Here is a 26775-nt window from a genome sequence, read left to right as displayed (position 1 = left end):
ATTCTTCAGATTTTTCCTGTATCTTGTGAGATCTTTAACTTGGTTGATTTAACCTATTAATTAGGAAATCTATTGACCAACCTTCTTCACATGTTTCCTGTATCTTTTGAGATCTTTAACTTGGTTGATTCCACCTATTAAATAGGAAATCTATTGACCAAAATTCTCTCTTGTGAGAGATCTTTGACCAAGGTTCTTCAGATGTTTCCTGTATGTTTGAGGTTCACTCAAAAAACAACCAGAATACCTCACACACCAGTTGGTGCTGTGGCTCGGTTGTTTAAGCTGCCTCTCTCATACACTAAACATCCTTAGTTTGGTTCTCAGCAGTGCCTCCATTTTCTTGACATCTTTAATGCAGAAATCCCATATTACATACACAGGCCAACCTGGAAGTCATCTGACCATCTAACCAAAAGGCTGAATGGTCAAGTACTGTGAAAGTTGGCCTCATTGGCGATTGGAGCATTAGTAAGCTATGAATTTGTATTCATTTCCCTTCATTTTTTAGCACTAATGGCCGGTACCCAGAGGCACAAACAGCCCCCCCAGCCCAAAAAACAGTGACTGTCTGTGGCACCTTACAGCCCCCCTGGCATTTGCCTGAACCCACAGATTGCCAGTCCAGGCTGCTTGTGGCTGATGAGTTTTGTATTGTAATAAAGTTCTTGGTATGTAGCATGGCAACTTTGCTTAAAGGCATTTGCACTGAAGCAGGTGATTATGCACAATTGCCCAAGTCTTATATTTGAGACTTGAAAAACATTTACCAGGAGTGGGGTTTGAACCCACGCGGATATACATCCAAGTCCAACGCCTTAACCACTCGGCCATCCTGGTTATACGATGAAAGGAGAGACTCAGCCACAGTAGATTGGTTCCATGAATAGGTGCCGGGATATGTAGATCACACCCTTGTCAGCAGTGTTATTATCCAATGAGTTAGTGTTGTAACTAAAAAAAATGTCAGAGTTATAATATAAAAACTACTTTTTGATTCCCTTTGGAAGACTCCACCAAAAATCATGTGGCGCTGTGGCTTAGTTATTTAAAGTGCCTGTCTAGTAAACAGGAGGTCCTGAGTTCAGCTCTCAGCAGTGCCTTGCTCTCTTTGTTTCCGTCAACCTTAAACTTGGAAGTACGAGCTTCCCGCCTGTGTGCAATTTCTCTCACTAGCATGCCTTTGAAAAGATGATGTCGGTATGGTAGGCAAAAGAAAGGAGTCAAACTAAAACGACATGCATACTATACCAAATAACATAAAGCTGCAGTGCCACAGGCTCCCCATACTCGGCCCTAGTTACTCATTTCAGAGGAGGGGAATGAGCTTTTAGCTGACCTTGTAGAAAGGTGCACACTTGTAGCTCACTGAATTTACAGGCAAGGGAGAAAGAAGTTGCGGAATGGGGCATCAGTGTGCTTATTTCTCTTTCTGTCCACAGGATCAGCCCCAACCGGTAGGCGCTGTGGCTTAGTTGGTTAAAGCGCCTGTCTTGTAAACAGGAGATCCTGAGTTCGACTCTCAGCAGTGCCTGCCTTCTTCCTTTAAAGCTTGCGGGGAATAGCTAGAGCGTGCCTTTGGCTCTCTTGCCCATGTCTGTTCTCTGAACTTATCTGCCCGTTAAAGCATGGTTCCTCTGAAAACTCCCAGCCTGTTTTACATGCAGATGTCAGTCTCCTGGCAAGTGTATGCCTACCAACCAAGCAACGGCCGCTTCCTATCAAAGTGTGGAACTGTGTCTTGGGTCAATTAGACACATCTTTTCATGCTTAGCCCGAATAATGTTCCTGTCAAGATTGCAAAGTAGCTAGGCTTACTGAGCTTCAAGCTACAGACTGGGGACGAAAGGTATTGGTGGTTGGAGGTAAAACATGTGCGTTGGGGGGAAATTCCTTGGTAATAAAGGATGTGTTCAGGTTGTTGATTTGGTTTTGCTAATGAGCGCTGCTCACGCCTGCCAAGGAGCAAGGCTCACACCTGAATCAAGAATTTGTCATGAGTTTTAATGCAGAGCTGACAAATATGTTTCAATCAAGGTCTTCTTCTTCTTAATTATCCACCTGTCTAACAGATATCTCGAGAGTTTAACAGCAAGTAATACTTGCCCAATAATCCTGATCTTGGTGCAATCTTCTGCATGTGCCCATTTTTTATTTTTATGCCCTTGACAGGGGCTGTAGTCTGGCGCTGTGGCTTAGTTGGTTAAAGCGCCTGTCTAGTAAACAGGAGACCCTGAGTTCGAGTCTCAGCAGTGCCTCATTTTCATCTATAAGATTCCATTCTGTTTGAGGTAGTCCAATTACGGGTAAACATGGCAATTACTGGATGGCCTACTGGATGGCCAACTGAATAGTCCATAGGGATAGCCAATTAGCTTTGCTGTGAGCTGAACTAGAAAGAGTTGCGGCTCTTCTCACTTCCAAACGTGGGCAGTATACTCCCTGGCAATGAATGAGGCTTTTGTTGATCTCACTTTTTTCCTATTGAAGCTACTCCATGTTTGGTCCTTGTTATGTACATGATTAGACTACCAATGCTATGGGATGGATATTCCCCTCCCTTCTTTGCAGCTGACACCTTCTTTCGACTGAGTAATAGTGATTGTGAAAATAAAGTAGTACTTGACAAAAAATGGCTTGTGTAAAGAAAATTGTGTGTTTTTTGTGAATTTAAATGGGACTTGTAATTAAAATGACTATTACTTTATTTTTTATTACCGTTATTATACATTCATTTTAAAATTAGGCTATTTTCACTGACCTTACCCCCCTCTTCTATATAAACAGGGCAAATTGTTCAGATATTTTTATAACAAAAAAACCCTCTCTTCTCTACGTAGTAGCCTTTCAGGAACTCATTATCATGGGCTTCTCTGTGGACTGATAATTAGTTTTATCAGATCCTTTTATGTTCTTTTGAATTGGTAGGAAGTGGCAGGAAGTGCTAAAGTGAAACTGGCTTGATATTCTTGTTTAGTGGCAGAAAAAACAGAAACCATAGATATTTCCTTAATTACAACAATAGGCAAAAAGTATATTCAGCACAAGTCCTACTCATTAAGCTAATATTGAAAATGGATGTATACTGTCCCTTAAAAACAGAAAACAAAGGGGACCTCGCATGTCCAATGGACGAGGTGGCCGAGTGGTTAAGGCGATGGACTGCTAATCCATTGTGCTCAGCACGCGTGGGTTCGAATCCCATCCTCGTCGGTAGAAGTTTTCATGTAGTGAATATGTTCAATACTGTAGTCCGTTACCTTTCAGAAAAGTTCATCAAGTTGCTTGTGGAACGCTATGCATCTATATTGTCCGTACACAGCCCCAATTACCTGATCTGAGCCAAAGTAAGGAAGAGCTGTGGACAGTGACATTGAAATCAGTTAATACCTGTAGTACTTCTCTATAAGCTAAAGACAATGTAACCCAGATCCTATCACTATGAGTGGAACTGATGGGCTACTATAAAAAGAAGTTACAGTGAAGAATGCACCATGTATTGCTTTATAGCATTTTGTGAGATCTATGATTTGATTGATTCCATCTATTGATTAGGAAATCTATTGACCAACCTTCTTCAGATGTTTCCTATATCTTGTGAGATCTTTAACTTACCTTCTTCAGATGTTTCCTGTATCTTGTGAGATTTTTAACTTGGTTGATTCCACATATTAATTAGGAAATCTATTGACCAACCTTTTTCAAATGTTTCCTGTATCTTGTGAGATCTTTAACTTGGTTGATTCCACCTATTAATTAGGAAATCTATTGACCAAAATTCTTCAGATTTTTCCTGTATCTTGTGAGATTTTTAACTTGGTTGATTCCACCTATTAATTAGGAAATCTATTGACCAACCTTTTTCAAATGTTTCCTGTATCTTGTGAGATCTTTAACTTGGTTGATTCCACCTATTAATTAGGAAATCTATTGACCAAAATTCTCCAGATTTTTCCTGTATCTTGTGAGATCTTTAACTTGGTTGATTTAACCTATTAATTAGGAAATCTATTGACCAACCTTCTTCACATGTTTCCTGTATCTTTTGAGATCTTTAACTTGGTTGATTCCACCTATTAAATAGGAAATCTATTGACCAAAATTCTCTCTTGTGAGAGATCTTTGACCAAGGTTCTTCAGATGTTTCCTGTATGTTTGATGTTCACTCAAAAAAAAACCAGAATACCTCACATACCAGTTGGTGCTGTGGCTCGGTTGTTTACGCTGCCTCTCTCATACACTACACATCCTTAGTTTGGTTCTCAGCAGTGCCTCCATTTTCTTGACATCTTTATTGCAGAAAACCCATATTACATACACAGGCCAACCTGGAAGTCATCTGACCATCTAACCAAAAGGCCGAATGGTCAAGTACTGTGAAAGTTGGCCTCATTGGCGATTGGAGCATTAGTAAGCTATGAATTTGTATTCATTTCCCTTCATTTTTTAGCACTAATGGCCGGTACCCAGAGGCACAAACAGGCCCCCCAGCCCAAAAAACAGTGACTGTCTGTGGCACCTTACAGCCCCCCTGGCATTTGCCTGAACCCACAGATTGCCAGTCCAGGCTGCTTGTGGCTGATGAGTTTTGTATTGTAATAAAGTTCTTGGTATGTAGCATGGCAACTTTGCTTAAAGGCATTTGCAGTAAAGCAGGTGATTATTCACAATTGCCCAAGTGGGGAGTCTTATATTTGAGACTTGAAAAACATTTACCAGGAGTGGGGTTTGAACCCACGCAGATATACATCCATTGGATCTTAAGTCCAACGCCTTAACCACTCGGCCATCCTGGTTATACGATGAAAGGAGAGACTCAGCCACAGTAGATTGGTCCCATGAATAGGTGCCGGGATATGTGGATCACACCCTTGTCAGCAGTGTTATTATCCAATGAGTTAGTGTTGTAACTAAAAAAAATGTCAGAGTTATAATATAAAAACTACTTTTTGATTCCCTTTGGAAGGCTCCACCAAATATCATGTGGCGCTGTGACTTAGTTATTTAAAGTGCCTGTCTAATAAACAGGAGGTCCTGAGTTCAGCTCTCAGCAGTGCCTTGCTCTCTTTGTTTCCGTCAACCTTAAACTTGGAAGTACGAGCTTCCCGCCTGTGTGCAATTTCTCTCACTAGCATGCCTTTGAAAAGATGATGTCGGTATGGTAGGCAAAAGAAAGGAGTCAAACTAAAACGACATGCATACTATACCAAATAACATAAAGCTGCAGTGCCACAGGCTCCCCATACTCGGCCCTAGTTACTCATTTCAGAGGAGGGGAATGAGCTTTTAGCTGCCCTTGTAGAAAGGTGCACACTTGTAGCTCACTGAATTTACAGGCAAGGGAGAACGAAGTTGCGGAATGGGGCATCAGTGTGCTTATTTCTCTTTCTGTCCACAGGATCAGCCCCAACCGGTTGGCGCTGTGGCTTAGTTGGTTAAAGCGCCTGTCTTGTAAACAGGAGATCCTGAGTTCGTCTCTCAGCAGTGCCTGCCTTCTTCCTTTAAAGCTTGCGTGAAATGGCTAGAGCGTGCCTTTGGCTCTCTTGCCCATGTCTGTTCTCTGAACGTATCTGCCCGTTAAAGCATGGTTCCTCTGAAAACTCCCAGCCTGTTTTACATGCAGATGTCAGTCTCCTGGCAAGTGTATGCCTACCAACCAAGCAACGGCCGCTTCCTATCAAAGTGTGGAACTGTGTCTTGGGTCAATTAGACACATCTTTTCATGCTTAGCCCGAATAATGTTCCTGTCAAGATTGCAAAGTAGCTAGGCTTACTGAGCTTCAAGCTACAGACTGGGGACGAAAGGTATTGGTGGTTGGAGGTAAAACATGTGCGTTGGGGGGAAATTCCTTGGTAATAAAGGATGTGTTCAGGTTGTTGATTTGGTTTTGCTAATAAGCGCTGCTCACGCCTGCCAAGGAGCAAGGCTCACACCTGAATCAAGATTTTGTCATGAGTTTTAATGCAGAGCTGACAAATATGTTTCAATCAAGGCCTTCTTCTTCTTAATTATCCACCTGTCTAACAGATATCTCGAGAGTTTAACAGCAAGTAATACTTGCCCAATAATCCTGATCTTGGTGCAATCTTCTGCATGTGCCCATTTTTTATTTTTATGCCCTTGACAGAGGCTGTAGTCTGGCGCTGTGGCTTAGTTGGTTAAAGCGCCTGTCTAGTAAACAGGAGATCCTGAGTTCAAATCTCAGCAGTGCCTCATTTTCATCTATAAGATTCCATTCTGTTTGAGGTAGTCCAATTACGGGTAAACATGGCAATTACTGGATGGCCTACTGGATGGCCAACTGAATAGTCCATAGGGATAGCCAATTAGCTTTGCTGTGAGCTGAACTAGAAAGAGTTGCGTCTCTTCTCACTTCCAAACGTGGGCAGTATACTCCCTGGCAATGAATGAGGCTTTTGTTGATCTTACTTTTTTCCTATTGAAGCTACTCCATGTTTGGTCCTTGTTATGTACATGATTAGACTACCAATGCTATGGGATGGATATTCCCCTCCCTTCTTTGCAGCTGACACCTTCTTTCGACTGAGTAATAGTGATTGTGAAAATAAAGTAGTACTTGACAAAAAATGACTTGTGTAAAGAAAATTGTGTGTTTTTTCTGAATTTAAATGGGACTTGTAATTAAAATGACTATTACTTTATTTTTTATTACCGTTATTATACATTCATTTTAAAATTAGGCTATTTTCACTGACCTTACCCCCCTCTTCTATATAAACAGGGCAAATTGTTCAGATATTTTTATAACAAAAAAACCCTCTCTTCTCTACGTAGTAGCCTTTCAGGAACTCATTATCATGGGCTTCTCTGTGGACTGATAATTAGTTTTATCAGATCCTTTTATGTTCTTTTGAATTGGTAGGAAGTGGCAGGAAGTGCTAAAGTGAAACTGGCTTCATATTCTTGTTTAGTGGCAGAAAAAACAGAAACCATAGATATTTCCTTAATTACAACAATAGGCAAAAAGTATATTCAGCACAAGTCCTACTCATTAAGCTAATATTGAAAATGGATGTATACTGTCCCTTAAAAACAGAAAACAAAGGGGACCTCAGATGTCCAATGGACGAGGTGGCCGAGTGGTTAAGGCGATGGACTGCTAATCCATTGTGCTCAGCACGCGTGGGTTCGAATCCCATCCTCGTCGGTAGAAGTTTTCATGTAGTGAATATGTTCAATACTGTAGTCCGTTACCTTTCAGAAAAGTTCATCAAGTTGCTTGTGGAACGCTACGCATCTATTTTGTCCGTACACAGCCCCAATTACCTGATCTGAGCCAAAGTAAGGAAGAGCTGTGGACAGTGACATTGAAATCAGTTAATACCTGTAGTACTTCTCTATAAGCTAAAGACAATGTAACCCAGATCCTATCACTATGAGTGGAACTGATGGGCTACTATAAAAAGAAGTTACAGTGAAGAATGCACCATGTATTGCTTTATAGCATCTTGTGAGATCTTTAACTTGGTTGATTTAACCTATTAATTAGGAAATCTATTGACCAACCTTCTTCAGATGTTTCCTATATCTTGTGAGATTTTTAACTTGGTTGATTCCACCTATTAATTAGGAAATCTATTGACCAACCTTTTTCAAATGTTTCCTGTATCTTGTGAGATCTTTAACTTGGTTGATTCCACCTATTAATTAGGAAATCTATTGACCAAAATTCTTCAGATTTTTCCTGTATCTTGTGAGATCTTTAACTTGGTTTATTTAACATATTAATTAAGAAATCTATTGACCAACCTTCTTCACATGTTTCCTGTATCTTTTGAGATCTTTAACTTGGTTGATTCCACCTATTAAATAGGAAATCTATTGACCAAAATTCTCTCTTGTGAGAGATCTTTGACCAAGGTTCTTCAGATGTTTCCTGTATGTTTGATGTTCACTCAAAAAACAACCAGAATACCTCACATACCAGTTGGTGCTGTGGCTCGGTTGTTTAAGCTGCCTCTCTCATACACTACACATCCTTAGTTTGGTTCTCAGCAGTGCCTCCATTTTCTTGACATCTTTAATGCAGAAATCCCATATTACATACACAGGCCAACCTGGAAGTCATCTGACCATCTAACCAAAAGGCTGAATGGTCAAGTACTGTGAAAGTTGGCCACATTGGCGATTGGAGCATTAGTAAGCTATGAATTTGTATTCATTTCCCTTCATTTTTTAGCACTAATGGCCGGTACCCAGAGGCACAAACAGCCCCCCCAGCCCAAAAAACAGTGACTGTCTGTGGCACCTTACAGCCCCCCTGGCATTTGCCTGAACCCACAGATTGCCAGTCCAGGCTGCTTGTGGCTGATGAGTTTTGTATTGTAATAAAGTTCTTGGTATGTAGCATGGCAACTTTGCTTAAAGGCATTTGCACTGAAGCAGGTGATTATGCACAATTGCCCAAGTGGGGAGTCTTATATTTGAGACTTGAAAAACATTTACCAGGAGTGGGGTTTGAACCCACGCGGATATACATCCATTGGATCTTAAGTCCAACGCCTTAACCACTCGGCCATCCTGGTTATACGATGAAAGGAGAGACTCAGCCACAGTAGATTGGTTTCATGAATAGGTGCCGGGATATGTGGATCACACCCTTGTCAGCAGTGTTATTATCCAATGAGTTAGTGTTGTAACTAAAAAAAAATGTCAGAGTTATAATATAAAAACTACTTTTTGATTCCCTTTGGAAGGCTCCACCAAAAATCATGTGGCGCTGTGGCTTAGTTATTTAAAGTGCCTGTCTAGTAAACAGGAGGTCCTGAGTTCAGCTCTCAGCAGTGCCTTGCTCTCTTTGTTTCCGTCAACCTTAAACTTGGAAGTACGAGCTTCCCGCCTGTGTGCAATTTCTCTCACTAGCATGCCTTTGAAAAGATGATGTCGGTATGGTAGGCAAAAGAAAGGAGTCAAACTAAAACGACATGCATACCATACCAAATAACATAAAGCTGCAGTGCCACAGGCTCCCCATACTCGGCCCTAGTTACTCATTTCAGAGGAGGGGAATGAGCTTTTAGCTGCCCTTGTAGAAAGGTGCACACTTGTAGCTCACTGAATTTACAGGCAAGGGAGAAAGAAGTTGCGGAATGGGGCATCAGTGTGCTTATTTCTCTTTCTGTCCACAGGATCAGCCCCAACCGGTTGGCGCTGTGGCTTAGTTGGTTAAAGCGCCTGTCTTGTAAACAGGAGATCCTGAGTTTGACTCTCAGCAGTGCCTGCCTTCTTCCTTTAAAGCTTGCGGGGAATGGCTAGAGCTTGCCTTTGGCTCTCTTGCCCATGTCTGTTCTCTGAACGTATCTGGCAGTTAAAGCATGGTTCCTCTGAAAACTCCCAGCCTGTTTTACATGCAGATGTCAGTCTCCTGGCAAGTGTATGCCTACCAACCAAGCAACGGCCGCTTCCCATCAAAGTGTGGAACTGTGTCTTGGGTCAATTAGACACATCTTTTCATGCTTAGCCCGAATAATGTTCCTGTCAAGATTGCAAAGTAGCTAGGCTTACTGAGCTTCAAGCTACAGACTGGGGATGAAAGGTATTGGTGGTTGGAGGTAAAACATGTGCGTTGGGGGGAAATTCCTTGGTAATAAAGGATGTGTTCAGGTTGTTGATTTGGTTTTGCTAATGAGCGCTGCTCACGCCTGCCAAGGAGCAAGGCTCACACCTGAATCAAAAATTTGTCATGAGTTTTAATGCAGAGCTGACAAATATGTTTCAATCAAGGCCTTCTTCTTCTTAATTATCCACCTGTCTAACAGATATCTCGAGAGTTTAACAGCAAGTAATACTTGCCCAATAATCCTGATCTTGGTGCAATCTTCTGCATGTGCCCATTTTTTATTTTTATGCCCTTGACAGAGGCTGTAGTCTGGCGCTGTGGCTTAGTTGGTTAAAGCGCCTGTCTAGTAAGCAGGAGATCCTGAGTTCGAATCTCAGCAGTGCCTCATTTTCATCTATAAGATTCCATTCTGTTTGAGGTAGTCCAATTACGGGTAAACATGGCAATTACTGGATGGCCTACTGTATGGCCAACTGAATAGTCCATAGGGATAGCCAATTAGCTTTGCTGTGAGCTGAACTAAAAAGAGTTGCGGCTCTTCTCACTTCAAAACGGGGGCAGTATACTCCCTGGCAATGAATGAGGCTTTTGTTGATCTCACATTTTTCCTATTGAAGCTACTCCATGTTTGGTCCTTGTTATGTACATGATTAGACTACCAATGCTATGGGATGGATATTCCCCTCCCTTCTTTGCAGCTGACACCTTCTTTCGACTGAGTAATAGTGATTGTGAAAATAAAGTAGTACTTGACAAAAAATGGCTTGTGTAAAGAAAATTGTGTGTTTTTTGTGAATTTAAATGGGACTTGTAATTAAAATGACTATTACTTTATTTTTTATTACCGTTATTATACATTCATTTTAAAATTAGGCTATTTTCACTGACCTTACCCCCCTCTTCTATATAAACAGGGCAAATTGTTCAGATATTTTTATAACAAAAAAACCCTCTCTTCTCTACGTAGTAGCCTTTCAGGAACTCATTATCATGGGCTTCTCTGTGGACTGATAATTAGTTTTATCAGATCCTTTTATGTTCTTTTGAATTGGTAGGAAGTGGCAGGAAGTGCTAAAGTGAAACTGGCTTGATATTCTTGTTTAGTGGCAGAAAAAACAGAAACCATAGATATTTCCTTAATTACAACAATAGGCAAAAAGTATATTCAGCACAAGTCCTACTCATTAAGCTAATATTGAAAATGGATGTATACTGTCCATTAAAAACAGAAAACAAAGGGGAGCTCGCATGTCCAATGGACGAGGTGGCCGAGTGGTTAAGGCGATGGACTGCTAATCCATTGTGCTCAGCACGCGTGGGTTCGAATCCCATCCTCGTCGGTAGAAGTTTTCATGTAGTGAATATGTTCAATACTGTAGTCCGTTACCTTTCAGAAAAGTTCATCAAGTTGCTTGTGGAACGCTATGCATCTATATTGTCCGTACATAGCCCCAATTACCTGATCTGAGCCAAAGTAAGGAAGAGCTTTGGACAGTGACATTGAAATCAGTTAATACCTGTAGTACTTCTCTATAAGCTAAAGACAATGTAACCCAGATCCTATTACTATGAGTGGAACTGATGGGCTACTATAAAGAGAAGTTACAGTGAAGAATGCACCATGTATTGCTTTATAGCATTTTGTGAGATCTATGATTTGATTGATTCCATCTATTGATTAAGAAATCTATTGACCAACCTTCTTCAGATGTTTCCTATATCTTGTGAGATCTTTAACTTGGTTGATTTAACCTATTAATTAGGAAATCTATTGACCAACCTTCTTCAGATGTTTCCTATATCTTGTGAGATTTTTAACTTGGTTGATTCCACCTATTAATTAGGAAATCTATTGACCAACCTTTTTCAAATGTTTCCTGTATCTTGTGAGATCTTTAACTTGGTTGATTTAACCTATTAATTAGGAAATCTATTGACCAACCTTCTTCAGATGTTTCCTATATCTTGTGAGATCTTTAACTTGGTTGATTCCACCTATTAATTAGGAAATCTATTGACCAACCTTCTTCAGATGTTTCCTATATCTTGTGAGATCTTTAACTTGGTTGATTCCACCTATTAATTAGGAAATCTATTGACCAACCTTCTTCAGATGTTTCCTATATCTTGTGAGATTTTTAACTTGGTTGATTCCACCTATTAATTAGGAAATCTATTGACCAACCTTTTTCAAATGTTTCCTGTATCTTGTGAGATCTTTAACTTGGTTGATTTAACCTATTAATTAGGAAATCTATTGACCAACCTTCTTCAGATGTTTCCTGTATCTTGTGAGATCTTTAACTTGGTTGATTCCACCTATTAATTAGGAAATCTATTGACCAAAATTCTTCAGATTTTTCCTGTATCTTGTGAGATCTTTAACTTGGTTGATTTAACCTATTAATTAGGAAATCTATTGACCAACCTTCTTCAGATGTTTCCTATATCTTGTGAGATCTATAACTTGGTTGATTCCACCTATTAATTAGGAAATCTATTGACCAACCTTCTTCAGATGTTTCCTATATCTTGTGAGATCTTTAACTTGGTTGATTCCACCTATTAATTAGGAAATCTATTGACCAACCTTTTTCAAATGTTTCCTGTATCTTGTGAGATCTATAACTTTGTTGATTTAACCTATTAATTAGGAAATCTATTGACCAATCTTCTTCAGATGTTTCCTATATCTTGTGAGATCTTTAACTTGGTTGATTCCACCTATTAATTAGGAAATCTATTGACCAACCTTCTTCAGATGTTTCCTATATCTTGTGAGATTTTTAACTTGGTTGATTCCACCTATTAATTAGGAAATCTATTGACCAACCTTTTTCAAATGTTTCCTGTATCTTGTGAGATCTTTAACTTGGTTGATTTAACCTATTAATTAGGAAATCTAGTGAACAACCTTCTTCAGATGTTTACTATATCTTGTGAGATCTTTAAATTGGTTGATTCCACCTATTAATTAGGAAATCTATTAACCAACCGACTTCAGATGTTTCCTATATCTTGTGAGATCTTTAACTTGTTTGATTCCACCTATTAATTAGGAAATCTATTGACCAACCTTCTTCAGATGTTTCCTATATCTTGTGAGATGTTTAACTTGGTTGATTCCACCTATTAATTAGGAAATCTATTGACCAACCTTTTTCAAATGTATCCTGTATCTTGTGAGATCTTTAACTTGGTTGATTTAACGTATTAATTAGGAAATCTATTGACCAACCTTCTTCAGATGTTTCCTATATCTTGTGAGATCTTTAACTTGGTTCATTCCACCTATTAATTAGGAAATCTATTGACCAAAATTCTTCAGATTTTTCCTGTATCTTGTGAGATCTTTAACTTGGTTGATTTAACCTATTAATTAGGAAATCTATTGACCAACCTTCTTCAGATGTTTCCTATATCTTGTGAGATCTTTAACTTGGTTGATTCCACCTATTAATTAGGAAATCTATTGACCAACCTTCTTCAGATGTTTCCTATATCTTGTGAGATCTTTAACTCGGTTGATTCCACCTATTAATTAGGAAATCTATTGACCAACCTTTTTCAAATGTTTCCTGTATCTTTTGAGATCTATAACTTGGTTGATTTAACCTATTAATTAGGAAATCTATTGACCAACCTTCTTCAGATGTTTCCTATATCTTGTGAGATCTTTAACTTGGTTGATTCCACCTATTAATTAGGAAATCTATTGACCAACCTTCTTCAGATGTTTCCTATATCTTGTGAGATCTTTAACTTGGTTGATTCAACCTATAAATTAGGAAATCTATTGACCAACCTTCTTCAGATGTTTCCTATATCTTGTGAGATTTTTAACTTGGTTGATTCTACCTATTAATTAGGAAATCTATTGACCAACCTTTTTCAAATGTTTCCTGTATCTTGTGAGATCTTTAACTTGGTTGATTTAACCTATTAATTAGGAAATCTATTGACCAACCTTCTTCAGATGTTTCCTATATCTTGTGAGATCTTTAACTTGGTTGATTCCTCCTATTAATTAGGAAATCTATTGAACAACCTTCTTCAGATGTTTCCTATATCTTGTGAGATTTTTAACTTGGTTGATTCCACCTATTAATTAGGAAATCTATTGACCAACCTTTTTCAAATGTTTCCTGTATCTTGTGAGATCTTTAACTTGGTTGATTCCACCTATTAATTAGGAAATCTATTGACCAAAATTCTTCAGATATTTCCTGTATCTTCTGAGATCTTTAACTTGGTTGATTTAACCTATTAATTAGGAAATCTATTGACCAACCTTCTTCAGATGTTTCCTATATCTTGTGAGATCTTTAACTTGGTTGATTCCACCTATTAATTAGGAAATCTATTGACCAACCTTCTTCAGATGTTTCCTATATCTTGTGAGATCTTTAACTTGGTTGATTCCACCTATTAATTAGGAAATCTATTGACCAACCTTTTTTCAAATGTTTCCTGTATCTTGTGAGATCTATAACTTGGTTAATTTAACCTATTAATTAGGAAATCTATTGACCAACCTTCTTCAGATGTTTCCTATATCTTGTGAGATCTTTAACTTGGTTGATTCCACCTATTAATTAGGAAATCTATTGACCAACCTTGTTCAGATGTTTCCTATATTTTGTGAGATCTTTAACTTGGATGATTCCACCTATTAATTAGGAAATCTATTGACCAACCTTCTTCAGATGTTTCCTATATCTTGTGAGATCTTTAACTTGGTTGATTCAACCTATAAATTAGGAAATCTATTGACCAACCTTCTTCAGATGTTTCCTATATCTTGTGAGATTTTTAACTTGGTTGATTCCACCTATTAATTAGGAAATCTATTGACCAACCTTTTTCAAATGTTTCCTGTATCTTGTGAGATCTTTAACTTGGTTGATTTAACCTATTAATTAGGAAATCTATTGACCAACCTTCTTCAGATGTTTCCTATATCTTGTGAGATCTTTAACTTGGTTGATTCAACCTATAAATTAGGAAATCTATTGACCAACCTTCTTCAGATGTTTCCTATATCTTGTGAGATCTTTAACTTGGTTGATTTAACCTATTAATTAGGAAATCTATTGACCAACCTTCTTCAGATGTTTCCTATATCTTGTGAGATCTTTAACTTGGTTGATTCCTCCTATTAATTAGGAAATCTATTGAACAACCTTCTTCAGATGTTTCCTATATCTTGTGAGATTTTTAACTTGGTTGATTCCACCTATTAATTAGGAAATCTATTGACCAACCTTTTTCAAATGTTTCCTGTATCTTGTGAGATCTTTAACTTGGTTGATTCCACCTATTAATTAGGAAATCTATTGACCAAAATTCTTCAGATTTTTCCTGTATCTTTTGAGATCTTTAACTTGGTTGATTTAACCTATTAATTAGGAAATCTATTGACCAACCTTCTTCAGATGTTTCCTATATCTTGTGAGATCTTTAACTTGGTTGATTCCACCTATTAATTAGGAAATCTATTGACCAAAATTCTTCAGATTTTTCCTGTATCTTGTGAGATCTTTAACTTGGTTGATTTAACCTATTAATTAGGAAATCTATTGACCAACCTTCTTCAGATGTTTCCTATATCTTGTGAGATCTTTAACTTGGTTGATTCCACCTATTAATTAGGAAATCTATTGACCAACATTCTTCAGATGTTTCCTATATCTTGTGAGATCTTTAACTTGGTTGATTCCACCTATTAATTAGGAAATCTATTGACCAACCTTTTTTCAAATGTTTCCTGTATCTTGTGAGATCTATAACTTGGTTAATTTAACCTATTAATTAGGAAATCTATTGATCAACCTTCTTCAGATGTTTCCTATATCTTGTGAGATCTTTAACTTGGTTGATTCCACCTATTAATTAGGAAATCTATTGACCAACCTTGTTCAGATGTTTCCTATATTTTGTGAGATCTTTAACTTGGATGATTCCACCTATTAATTAGGAAATCTATTGACCAACCTTCTTCAGATGTTTCCTATATCTTGTGAGATCTTTAACTTGGTTGATTCCACCTATTAATTAGGAAATCTATTGACCAACCTTGTTCAGATGTTTCCTATATCTTGTGAGATCTTTAACTTGGTTGATTCCACCTATTAATTAGGAAATCTATTGACCAACCTTTTTCAAATGTTTCCTGTATCTTGTGAGATCTATAACTTGGTTGATTTAACCTATTAATTAGGAAATCTATTGACCAACCTTCTTCAGATGTTTCCTATATCTTGTGAGATCTTTAACTTGGTTGATTCCACCTATTAATTAGGAAATCTATTGACCAACCTTCTTCAGATGTTTCCTATATCTTGTGAGATCTTTAACTTGGTTGATTCAACCTATAAATTAGGAAATCTATTGACCAACCTTCTTCAGATGTTTCCTATATCTTGTGAGATTTTTAACTTGGTTGATTCCACCTATTAATTAGGAAATCTATTGACCAACCTTTTTCAAATGTTTCCTGTATCTTGTGAGATCTTTAACTTGGTTGATTTAACCTATTAATTAGGAAATCTATTGACCAAGATTCTTCAGATGTTTCCTATATCTTGTGAGATCTTTAACTTGGTTGATTCCTCCTTTTAATTAGGAAATCTATTGAACAACCTTCTTCAGATGTTTCCTATATCTTGTGAGATTTTTAACTTGGTTGATTCCACCTATTAATTAGGAAATCTATTAACCAACCTTTTTCAAATGTTTCCTGTATCTTGTGAGATCTTTAACTTGGTTGATTTAACCTATTTATTAGGAAATCTATTGACCAACCTTCTTCAGATCTTTCCTATATCTTGTGAAATCTTTAACTTGGTTGATTTAACCTATTAATTAGGAAATCTATTGACCAACCTTCTTCAGATGTTTCCTATATCTTGTGAGATCTTTAACTTGGTTGATTCCACCTATTAATTAGGAAATCTATTGACCAAAATTCTTCAGATTTTTCCTGTATCTTGTGAGATCTTTAACTTGGTTGATTTAACCTATTAATTAGGAAATCTATTGACCAACCTTCTTCAGATGTTTCCTATATCTTGTGAGATCTTTAACTTGGTTGATTCCACCTATTAATTAGGAAATCTATTGACCAACCTTCTTCAGATGTTTCCTATATCTTGTGAGATCTTTAACTTAGTTACATAGTTACATAGTTACATAGGGTTGAAAAAAGACCAGTGTCAATCAAGTTCAACCCATCCAAGTAAACCCAGCACACCTAACCCACACCTACCAATCTATACACTCACATACATAAACTATAAATACAACCACTAGTACTAACTGTAGATATTAGTATCACAATAGCCTTTGATATTCTGATTGATCAAGAACTCATCCAGGCCCCTCTTAAAGGCATTAACAGAATCTGCCATTACCACATCACTAGGAAGGGCATTCCACAACCTCACTGCCCTCACCGTATAAAACCACCTATGCTGCTTCAAATGGAAGCTCCTTTCCTCTAATCTAAAGGGGTGACCTCTGTAGCGTTGATTGTTTTTATGGGAAAAAAGAACATCCCCCAACTGCCTATAATCCCCTCTAATGTACTTGTACAGAGTAATCATATCCCCTCTCAAGCGCCTCTTTTCCAGAGAAAACAACCCCAACCTCGACAGTCTCACCTCATAGTTTAAATCTTCCATCCCCTTAACCAGTTTAGTTGCACGTCTCTGCACTTTCTCCAGCTCATTAATATCCTTCTTAAGGACTGGAGCCCAAAACTGCACTGCATACTCAAGGTGAGGCCTTACCAGGGACCTATAAAGGGGCAAAATTATGTTCTCATCCCTTGAGTCAATGCCTTTTTTTTATACAAGACAGCACTTTATTTGCTTTAGTAGCCACAGAATGACACTGCCTGGAATTAGACAACTTGTGATCTACAAAAACCCCCAGATCCTTCTCCATTAAGGAAACCCCCAACACACTACCATTCAGTAGATAGTTTGCGTTTATATTATTTCTACCAAAGTGCATAACTTTGCACTTATCAACATTGAACCTCATTTTCCAGTTTGCTGCCCAGTTATCTAATTTTGTCAAATCGCTCTGCAAAGCGGCAGCATCCTGCATGGAACTTATAGTTTTGCACAATTTAGTGTCATCAGCAAAAATAGACACAGTACTGTCTATGCCCACCTCCAGGTCATTAATAAACAAGTTAAACAGCAAAGGCCCAAGGACTGACCCCTGCGGTACTCCACTAACCACACTGGTCCAATTAGAAAATGTTCCATTTACAACCACTCTTTGTACTCTATCCTTCAGCCAGTTCTCTATCCAATTACAAATATTATGTTCTAGGCCAATATTCCTTAATTTGATCATTAACCTTCTGTGAGGTACTGTATCAAACGCTTTAGCAAAGTCCAAGTAGATGACATCAACTGCCATTCCAGCATCAAGGTTCCTGCTCACCTCCTCATAAAAGGCGACTTAATTAGTCTGGCAAGATCTGTTACGCATAAAACCATGCTGGCACAAACTAATAGTATTGTGAACTGCAATGTATTCAAATACCCTATCCCTTATTACCCCTTCCAAAAGTTTTCCTACTACTGATGTCAGACTAACAGGCCTATAGTTTTCAGGCTGAGAACGGGATCCCTTTTTAAATAACGGCACCACATTAGCAATCCGCCAGTCTCTTGGCACCATGCCAGACCTCAATGAATCCTGAAAAATTAAGTGAAGAGGTTTGGCAATCACAGCGCTCAGCTCATTTAATACCCTGGGATGAATCCCATCCGGCCCTTGACCTTTGTTTACCTTTACATGTTCAAGTCTCTTTTGAATTTCCTCCTGAGTGACCCATGCGCCAGTAGCTAAATTACTAGAACTGGGCATATTACAAGGGAAGCCTTCATTATCTGGCTCCTCAGATGTATAGACAGATGTAAAATAAGAGTTCAAAATTTTAGCTTTTTCCCCGTTTTCATCAACCAACGTACCCCCCCGTGATAATAAAGTTCCCACCCCTTCTTGCTTCATTTTTTTTCTATTCACATAATTAAAAAATAATTTTGGATTCTTTTTACTCCTAGCTGCAATATCCCTTTCCATCTCTATTTTAGCTTGCCTGGTAGCTTTTTTGCATGCTTTATTTGCTTCCTTGTACCTGATGAAAGTTTCCGCTGTCCCAGCTAACTTGAGTGCCCTAAAAGCACATTTTTTCTTACCAACCTCGACACTAACACTTTTATTCAGCCATAAAGGTTTTGCTTTGCGATGCCTCTCCTTGCTTACAAGGGGGATATACTGTTGTGTATACCTACAAAGCAATGTTTTAAAGATGTTCCATTTTCCTTCTGTGTCTAACCCCATGAAAAGCCTTTCCCAGTTGACACATTGCAGAGATGCCCTTATACTGGCAAAGTCTGCACGTCTAAAATTGAGCGTTTTAGTTACTCCCTTATAGCGCTGTCTCTGCAGCATTATCTCAAAGGAGACCATGTTGTGATCACTGTTCCCCAAATGCTCACCCACACAAATGTTAGAGATAAGTTCAGCATTATTAGAAATCACCAGGTCCAAAATAGAGTCATTCCTAGTGGGTTCTTGAACCGCCTGAAATAAAAAGTTGTCATTTAGCATATTTACAAACCTACTAGCTCTTTCTGACTTAGCCACCCCATTACTCCAGTCAATGTCCGGATAATTAAAGTCCCCCATAACAACAACTTGACCCAGTTTTGAAGCCTCCTCCATTTGCAACAATAGCTGGGCCTCATCCCCCTCATCTATACGGGGTGGTTTATAGCATACACCAATGATCATTTTCTTTGTGACCTTCAGCCCTACTGAAATTTCTACCCAAAGAGATTCCACGTTTTCATTGGTAATGTCTTTATTACATGGCTTTAAGTCTGACTTTACGTAAAGACAAACCCCTCCACCCTTTTTAATCTCTCTGTCCCTCCTAAAAAGCGTATACCCATTTAAATTCGCAGCCCAGTCGCATTTATCATCCCACCAGGTCTCAGTGATACCTATTAAATCATAATTTTCAATACATGCAATAGCTTGCAGCTCCCCTAATTTACCCGACAAGCTACGCGCATTAGCCAGCATGCAGCGGAGATTATTACTTCTCCCTCTGATGTTTACATTAGCTAAGGGAGAATTAGAGCTAAGGCAATTATGAGACTGCTTTCCTTGTAACGGAAGCTCCTTATCTGATAAACTATATGCCCCCCTCACTCCTCCCCCACAACCCTTTGCTAGTCCCCCTACCCCGTCTACACTAATTTTCCCATGGAATTCTAGCTCACCCACCCCCCCCTTGTCTAGTTTAAACACTCCTCCAACCTCTTAACCATTCTCTCCCCTAGCACAGCAGACCCCCTTCCATTGAGGTGCAATCCGTCAGGGCTGTATAGATTGTACCCCAAGGAAAAGTCAGCCCAGTGCTCTAGGAACCCAAACCCTTCCTTCCTACACCAAGACTTTAGCCACGCATTTAGCTCCCTAATCTCCCGCTGTCTCCCTAAACTTGCACGTGGCACCGGCAAAATTTCCGAAAAAATGACATTGGAGGACCTTTGCCTAATCTTAGAGCCTAGATCCCTGAACTCACTCTTTAAAGTCCCCCACCTACCGTTCATTTTGTCGTTAGTACCGATATGTACCAAGACAGCCGGGTCATGCCCAGCCCCTCCCAATAATGTGTCAACCCGATCAACCACATGCCGAACCCTGGCACCAGGAAGACAGCAAACTGTCCGGTTGAAGCGATCCGCTTGACAGATTACCCTATCCACTTTCCTAATGATCGAATCCCCCATAAACACCATCTGTTTAGGCCTAGCTCTGCTCTCCTCCCCACCACTACTAGTGAAACTGGTCTCCCGGCTGTTAGAGAGATCAGCCTCACCTAGAACCGCCAATCCAGAGTTCACACTCCCATCTTCTTCACACAATCTGGCAAAACTTGGTTGATTCCACCTATTAATTAGGAAATCTATTGACCAACCTTTTTTCAAATGTTTCCTGTATCTTGTGAGATCTATAACTTGGTTGATTCCACCTATTAATTAGGAAATCTATTGACCAACCTTCTTCAGATGTTTCCTATATCTTGTGAGATCTTTAACTTGGTTGATTCCACCTATTAATTAGGAAATCTATTGACCAACCTTCTTCAGATGTTTCCTATATTTTGTGAGATCTTTAACTTGGTTGATTCCACCTATTAATTAGGAAATCTATTGACCAACCTTCTTCAGATGTTTCCTATATCTTGTGAGATCTTTAACTTGGTTGATTCCACCTATTAATTAGGAAATCTATTGACCAACCTTCTTCAGATGTTTCCCATATTTTGTGAGATTTTTAACTTGGTTGATTCCACCTATTAATTAGGAAATCTATTAACCAACCTTTTTCAAATGTTTCCTGTATCTTGTGAGATCTTTAACTTGGTTGATTTAACCTATTTATTAGGAAATCTATTGACCAACCTTCTTCAGATGTTTCCTATATCTTGTGAGATCTTTAACTTGGTTGATTTAACCTATTAATTAGGAAATCTATTGACCAACCTTCTTCAGATGTTTCCTATATCTTGTGAGATCTTTAACTTGGTTGATTCCACCTATTAATTAGGAAATCTATTGACCAAAATTCTTCAGATTTTTCCTGTATCTTGTGAGATCTTTAACTTGGTTGATTTAACCTATTAATTAGGAAATCTATTGACCAACCTTCTTCAGATGTTTCCTATATCTTGTGAGATCTTTAACTTGGTTGATTCCACCTATTAATTAGGAAATCTATTGACCAACCTTCTTCAGATGTTTCCTATATCTTGTGAGATCTTTAACTTGGTTGATTCCACCTATTAATTAGGAAATCTATTGACCAACCTTTTTTCAAATGTTTCCTGTATCTTGTGAGATCTATAACTTGGTTGATTTAACCTAATAATTAGGAAATCTATTGACCAACCTTCTTCAGATGTTTCCTATATCTTGAGAGATCTTTAACTTGGTTGATTCCACCTATTAATTAGGAAATCTATTGACCAACCTTCTTCAGATGTTTCCTATATTTTGTGAGATCTTTAACTTGGTTGATTCCACATATTAATTAGGAAATCTATTGACCAACCTTCTTCAGATGTTTCCTATATCTTGTGAGATTTTTAACTTGGTTGATTCCACCTATTAATTAGGAAATCTATTAACCAACCTTTTTCAAATGTTTCCTGTATCTTGTGAGATCTTTAACTTGGTTGATTTAACCTATTTATTAGGAAATCTATTGACCAACCTTCTTCAGATGTTTCCTATATCTTGTGAGATCTTTAACTTGGTTGATTTAACCTATTAATTAGGAAATCTATTGACCAACCTTCTTCAGATGTTTCCTATATCTTGTGAGATCTTTAACTTGGTTGATTTAACCTATTAATTAGGAAATCTATTGACCAACCTTCTTCAGATGTTTCCTGTATCTTGTGAGATTTTTAACTTGGTTGATTTAACCTATTAATTAGGAAATCTATTGACCAACCTTTTTCAAATGTTTCCTGTATCTTGTGAGATCTTTAACTTGGTTGATTTAACCTATTAATTAGGAAATCTATTGACCAAAATTCTTCAGATTTTTCCTGTATCTTGTGAGATCTTTAACTTGGTTGATTTAACCTATTAATTAGGAAATCTATTGACCAACCTTCTTCAGATGTTTCCTATATCTTGTAAGATCTTTAACTTGGTTGATTACACCTATTAATTAGGAAATCTATTGACCAAAATTCTCTCTTGTGAGAGATCTTTGACCAAGGTTCTTCAGATGTTTCCTGTATGTTTGAGGTTCACTCAAAAAACAACCAGAATACTTCACACACCAGTTGGTGCTGTGGCTCAGTTGTTTAAGCTGCCTCTCTCATACACTACACATCCTTAGTTTGGTTCTCAGCAGTGCCTCCATTTTCTTGACATCTTTAATGCAGAAATCCCATATTACATACACAGGCCAACCTGGAAGTCATCTGACCATCTAACCAAAAGGCTGAATGGTCAAGTACTGTGAAAGTTGGCCACCCATGCTACAGATCACTGGTATTAATTTGTGAGATATTTTAACTAGAATCATGAATCCCATTTATCCATCTAAAGCTATCAAAATAATGCATGAAAAGCTACTCACATTTTATCAACTATTTTAAATTGTCTATAAGATACTAGTTGTATAAAATGCACTTTTGTACATGCCAGCAATGTAGAGAAGGTAGAAATCACTAAGCTCTAGAACTGATCCAACTATCGTCAGGTGTCACTTCCTCCAGCAGGGAAATTGGATTCTGCTGTTTTTCTGGCCATCACCCAGGCCAAACACCTGCAAAACATTTTGGAAATTATTATTCCAAAATGACATCTCACTTCATATTTATCACTTGTGCCGGTTGTGCTTGCAGTGTATTATAGAAAGTGCTTACAGTATTTGCACTGAAGCAGGTGATTATACACAATTACCAAAGGTGGGAGTCATATATAAGAGACTTTAAAACTCTTACTGAGTGGGGCTGGAACCCACGCGGACATATAATTATTGGATTTTATGCCCAATACCGTAACCATTCTGGCAGTGTTTAGCTAAGGGCTGGCTAAATACCAAGCTCTACGTTGAATATACGTCTTTGCGCTTACTCTTGAAATTTCAGCAAAATTAGCTTTCAACTATCCCATGCTTTTAATTTACATTTTTTAAGATTTATTTGCTGATTTGTTTCAGTAATTAATATTCAGCCCAATCAACACCTGCAAAACAGTTTGGAATTTTCCCAAAGTGATTTCTCACTTCATTGTTTCATAAATTGCTATATTTCTCATCTATCTCACATTAGCTGCATTATAAGCCCCGCCCAAGAGTTTTGGGGGATGTTGAATCTAAAGTTGCATTGGAGCATTAGTAAGCTATGAATTTGTATTCATTTCCCTTCATTTTTTAGCACTAATGGCCGGTACCCAGAGGCACAAAAAACACCCCAAAAAACAGTGACTGTCTGTGGCACCTTACAGCCCCCCTGGCATTTGCCTGAACCCACAGATTGCCAGTCCAGGCTGCTTGTGGCTGATGAGTTTTGTATTGTAATAAAGTTCTTGGTATGTAGCATGGCAACTTTGCTTAAAGGCATTTGCACTAAAGCAGGTGATTATGCACAATTGCCCAAGTGGGGAGTCTTATATTTGGATCTTAAGTCCAACGCCTTAACCACTCGGCCATCCTGGTTATACGATGAAAGGAGAGACTCAGCCACAGTAGATTGGTCCCATGAATAGGTGCCGGGATATGTGGATCACACCCTTGTCAGCAGTGTTATTATCCAATGAGTTAGTGTTGTAACTAAAAAAAAATGTCAGAGTTATAATATAAAAACTACTTTTTGATTCCCTTTGGAAGGCTCCACCAACAATCATGTGGCGCTGTGGCTTAGTTATTTAAAGTGCCTTTCTAGAAAACAGGAGGTCCTGAGTTCAGCTCTCAGCAGTGCCTTGCTCTCTTTGTTTCCGTCAACCTTAAACTTGGAAGTACGAGCTTCCCGTCTGTGTGCAATTTCTCTCACTAGCATGCCTTTGAAAAGATGATGTCGGTATGGTAGGCAAAAGAAAGGAGTCAAACTAAAACAACATGCATACTATACCAAATAACATAAAGCTGCAGTGCCACAGGCTCCCCATACTCGGCCCTAGTTACTCATTTCAGAGGAGGGGAATGAGCTTTTAGCTGACCTTGTAGAAAGGTGCACACTTGTAGCTCACTGAATTTACAGGCAAGGGAGAAAGAAGTTGCGGAATGGGGCATCAGTGTGCTTATTTCTCTTTCTGTCCACAGGATCAGCCCCAACCGGTTGGCGCTGTGGCTTAGTTGGTTAAAGCGCCTGTCTTGTAAACAGGAGATCCTGAATTCGACTCTCAGCAGTGCCTGCCTTCTTCCTTTAAAGCTTGTGGGGAATGGCTAGAGCATGCCTTTGGCTCTCTTACCCATGTCTGTTCTCTGAACGTATCTGCCCGTTAAAGCATGGTTCCTCTGAAAACTCCCAGCCTGTTTTACATGCAGATGTCAGTCTCCTGGCAAGTGTATGCCTACCAACCAAGCAACGGCCGCTTCCTATCAAAGTGTGGAACTGTGTCTTGGGTCAATTAGACACATCTTTTCATGCTTAGCCCGAATAATGTTCCTGTCAAGATTGCAAAGTAGCTAGGCTTACTGAGCTTCAAGCTACAGACTGGGGACGAAAGGTATTGGTGGTTGGAGGTAAAACATGTGCGTTGGGGGGAAATTCCTTGGTAATAAAGGATGTGTTCAGGTTGTTGATTTGGTTTTGCTAATGAGCGCTGCTCACGCCTGCCAAGGAGCAAGGCTCACACCTGAATCAAGAATTTGTCATGAGTTTTAATGCAGAGCTGACAAATATGTTTCAATCAAGGCCTTCTTCTTCTTAATTATCCACCTGTCTAACAGATATCTCGAGAGTTTAACAGCAAGTAATACTTGCCCAATAATCCTGATCTTGGTGCAATCTTCTGCATGTGCCCATTTTTTATTTTTATGCCCTTGACAGAGGCTGTAGTCTGGCGCTGTGGCTTAGTTGGTTAAAGCGCCTGTCTAGTAAACAGGAGATCCTGAGTTCGAATCTCAGCAGTGCCTCATTTTCATCTATAAGATTCCATTCTGTTTGAGGTAGTCCAATTACGGGTAAACATGGCAATTACTGGATGGCCTACTGGATGGCCAACTGAATAGTCCATAGGGATAGCCAATTAGCTTTGCTGTGAGCTGAACTAGAAAGAGTTGCGGCTTTTCTCTCTTCCAAACGTGGGCAGTATACTCCCTGGCAATGAATGAGGGAAATTCTATCATACTTACCGTAATTTCTCTTTCCTGGACTCCGAAGAAACAGCATATACCATGGGTTTTCCCCGCCCCTTCAGTTGATAGGACAGGCCCCCACCTCTACCTTCCCAATTAAAAATGCATATAAACCATCCCTCCCCCCAGACTCACTGTCTAGTTTTAAAGCCCTTAACCTGGGCGGGCATGGTATATGCTGTTTTTTCGGAGTCCAGGAAAGAGAAATTACGGTAAGTATGATAGAATTTCCCTCATTCCTGGACTCCTTTAAACAGCATATACCATGGGATTTACCAAAGCTAGCAGGGGGGGAAAAAAAGGAAGACACAAAACTTATATTATGCTGCAAATCTTTTACTCATTAACAGAATTCAAAATAGATAATCCAAAGGTCGAGTCCTGCTGACTACGGACATCCAGCTTGTAAAATCGAATAAAGGTCTCTGGACTGGCCCAAGTGGCTGTTCTGCACACCTCCTCAACCGACACATCCCCTTTAACAGCCCAAGAAGTAGCAACCGCTCTTGTGGAATGAGCTTTCAAATTTTTAGGTATTTGTAGCCCCTGCTCCTTATACGCTTTTGAAATACAGGATGTAATCCATCTGCTTATTGTTTTTTTTTAAGCCACATTGCCTTTACGCGCTCCCTGAAGAATCACAAATAGACGATCAGTTTTTCTAATTGGTTCAGTTTTTTTAATAAACACTTCCAGGACTCTAGCCGGATACAATTCCCTTAAGTTGGGATGAGATTTAACTAATTCTTCAGGAATTTTGGGAATAATTATATCCTGTGAAAGATGAAAATTTGACATAATCTTTGGTAAAAATGAATGATCTGGTCTTAAAATGACTTTATCCGAAAGACACTGAAAAAATTCTGGCTTAACCAATAAGGCTTGTAGTTCACTGATACGCCTGGCAGAGACAATCGCGATCAGGAAGGCGACTTTCCAGCACATTAGGTTGTCAGGCAGCTTTTCCAATGGGATAAAAGGAGATTCCGCTAACATAGCAAGTACTTTTGTAAGATCCCATGGAGGACAAAAAGATTTAACCTTAGGCTTAAGTTTCGCCATGGCCACACAAAATCTCTGAATGAGTATATCACTGGAAAGTCTTATTCCTGAAAGAGCTGAGATAGCCGATATCTGTACTTTTAGAGCACTAGGACTTAGTCCCTTATCTAGTCCCATCTGAAGAAATTCCAATATTTCGACAGTAGCTGGTTTAACTGGATCAAGATTTTTATCCCGACACCACTGAACAAATTTATCCCAGATTCTGTAATATGTC

General features: G+C 38.8%; 12 non-coding genes across 12 annotated transcripts; 10 read left to right on the top strand and 2 right to left on the bottom strand.

The window, feature by feature from the left end:
• The first annotated feature begins 1460 nt into the window (after positions 1 to 1460).
• trnat-ugu lies at positions 1461 to 1534 on the top strand. Its single transcript has one exon. It is a non-coding gene; the product is annotated as a tRNA-Thr (tRNA).
• A 1597-nt stretch (positions 1535 to 3131) lies between these two features.
• Positions 3132 to 3213, top strand: trnas-gcu. The gene has a single exon. It is a non-coding gene; the product is annotated as a tRNA-Ser (tRNA).
• A 1500-nt stretch (positions 3214 to 4713) lies between these two features.
• Positions 4714 to 4796, bottom strand: trnal-uaa. The gene has a single exon. It is a non-coding gene; the product is annotated as a tRNA-Leu (tRNA).
• Positions 4797 to 5416: 620 nt separating this feature from the next.
• On the top strand, positions 5417 to 5490 carry trnat-ugu. The gene has a single exon. It is a non-coding gene; the product is annotated as a tRNA-Thr (tRNA).
• A 650-nt stretch (positions 5491 to 6140) lies between these two features.
• On the top strand, positions 6141 to 6214 carry trnat-agu. The gene has a single exon. It is a non-coding gene; the product is annotated as a tRNA-Thr (tRNA).
• Positions 6215 to 7087: 873 nt separating this feature from the next.
• trnas-gcu lies at positions 7088 to 7169 on the top strand. Its single transcript has one exon. It is a non-coding gene; the product is annotated as a tRNA-Ser (tRNA).
• A 1295-nt stretch (positions 7170 to 8464) lies between these two features.
• On the bottom strand, positions 8465 to 8547 carry trnal-uaa. Its single transcript has one exon. It is a non-coding gene; the product is annotated as a tRNA-Leu (tRNA).
• A 621-nt stretch (positions 8548 to 9168) lies between these two features.
• Positions 9169 to 9242, top strand: trnat-ugu. Its single transcript has one exon. It is a non-coding gene; the product is annotated as a tRNA-Thr (tRNA).
• A 650-nt stretch (positions 9243 to 9892) lies between these two features.
• trnat-agu lies at positions 9893 to 9966 on the top strand. The gene has a single exon. It is a non-coding gene; the product is annotated as a tRNA-Thr (tRNA).
• Positions 9967 to 10839: 873 nt separating this feature from the next.
• Positions 10840 to 10921, top strand: trnas-gcu. The gene has a single exon. It is a non-coding gene; the product is annotated as a tRNA-Ser (tRNA).
• Positions 10922 to 24476: 13555 nt separating this feature from the next.
• trnat-ugu lies at positions 24477 to 24550 on the top strand. The gene has a single exon. It is a non-coding gene; the product is annotated as a tRNA-Thr (tRNA).
• A 650-nt stretch (positions 24551 to 25200) lies between these two features.
• trnat-agu lies at positions 25201 to 25274 on the top strand. The gene has a single exon. It is a non-coding gene; the product is annotated as a tRNA-Thr (tRNA).
• Positions 25275 to 26775: the final 1501 nt, after the last annotated feature.

This window comes from Xenopus tropicalis, chromosome 3, assembly GCF_000004195.4.
Source record: "Xenopus tropicalis strain Nigerian chromosome 3, UCB_Xtro_10.0, whole genome shotgun sequence".
In the NCBI taxonomy this organism is placed as follows: domain Eukaryota; kingdom Metazoa; phylum Chordata; class Amphibia; order Anura; family Pipidae; genus Xenopus; species Xenopus tropicalis.
The sequence above is the reverse complement of the archived record's forward strand: the minus strand, read 5'-3'. Positions and strand labels throughout refer to the sequence as shown.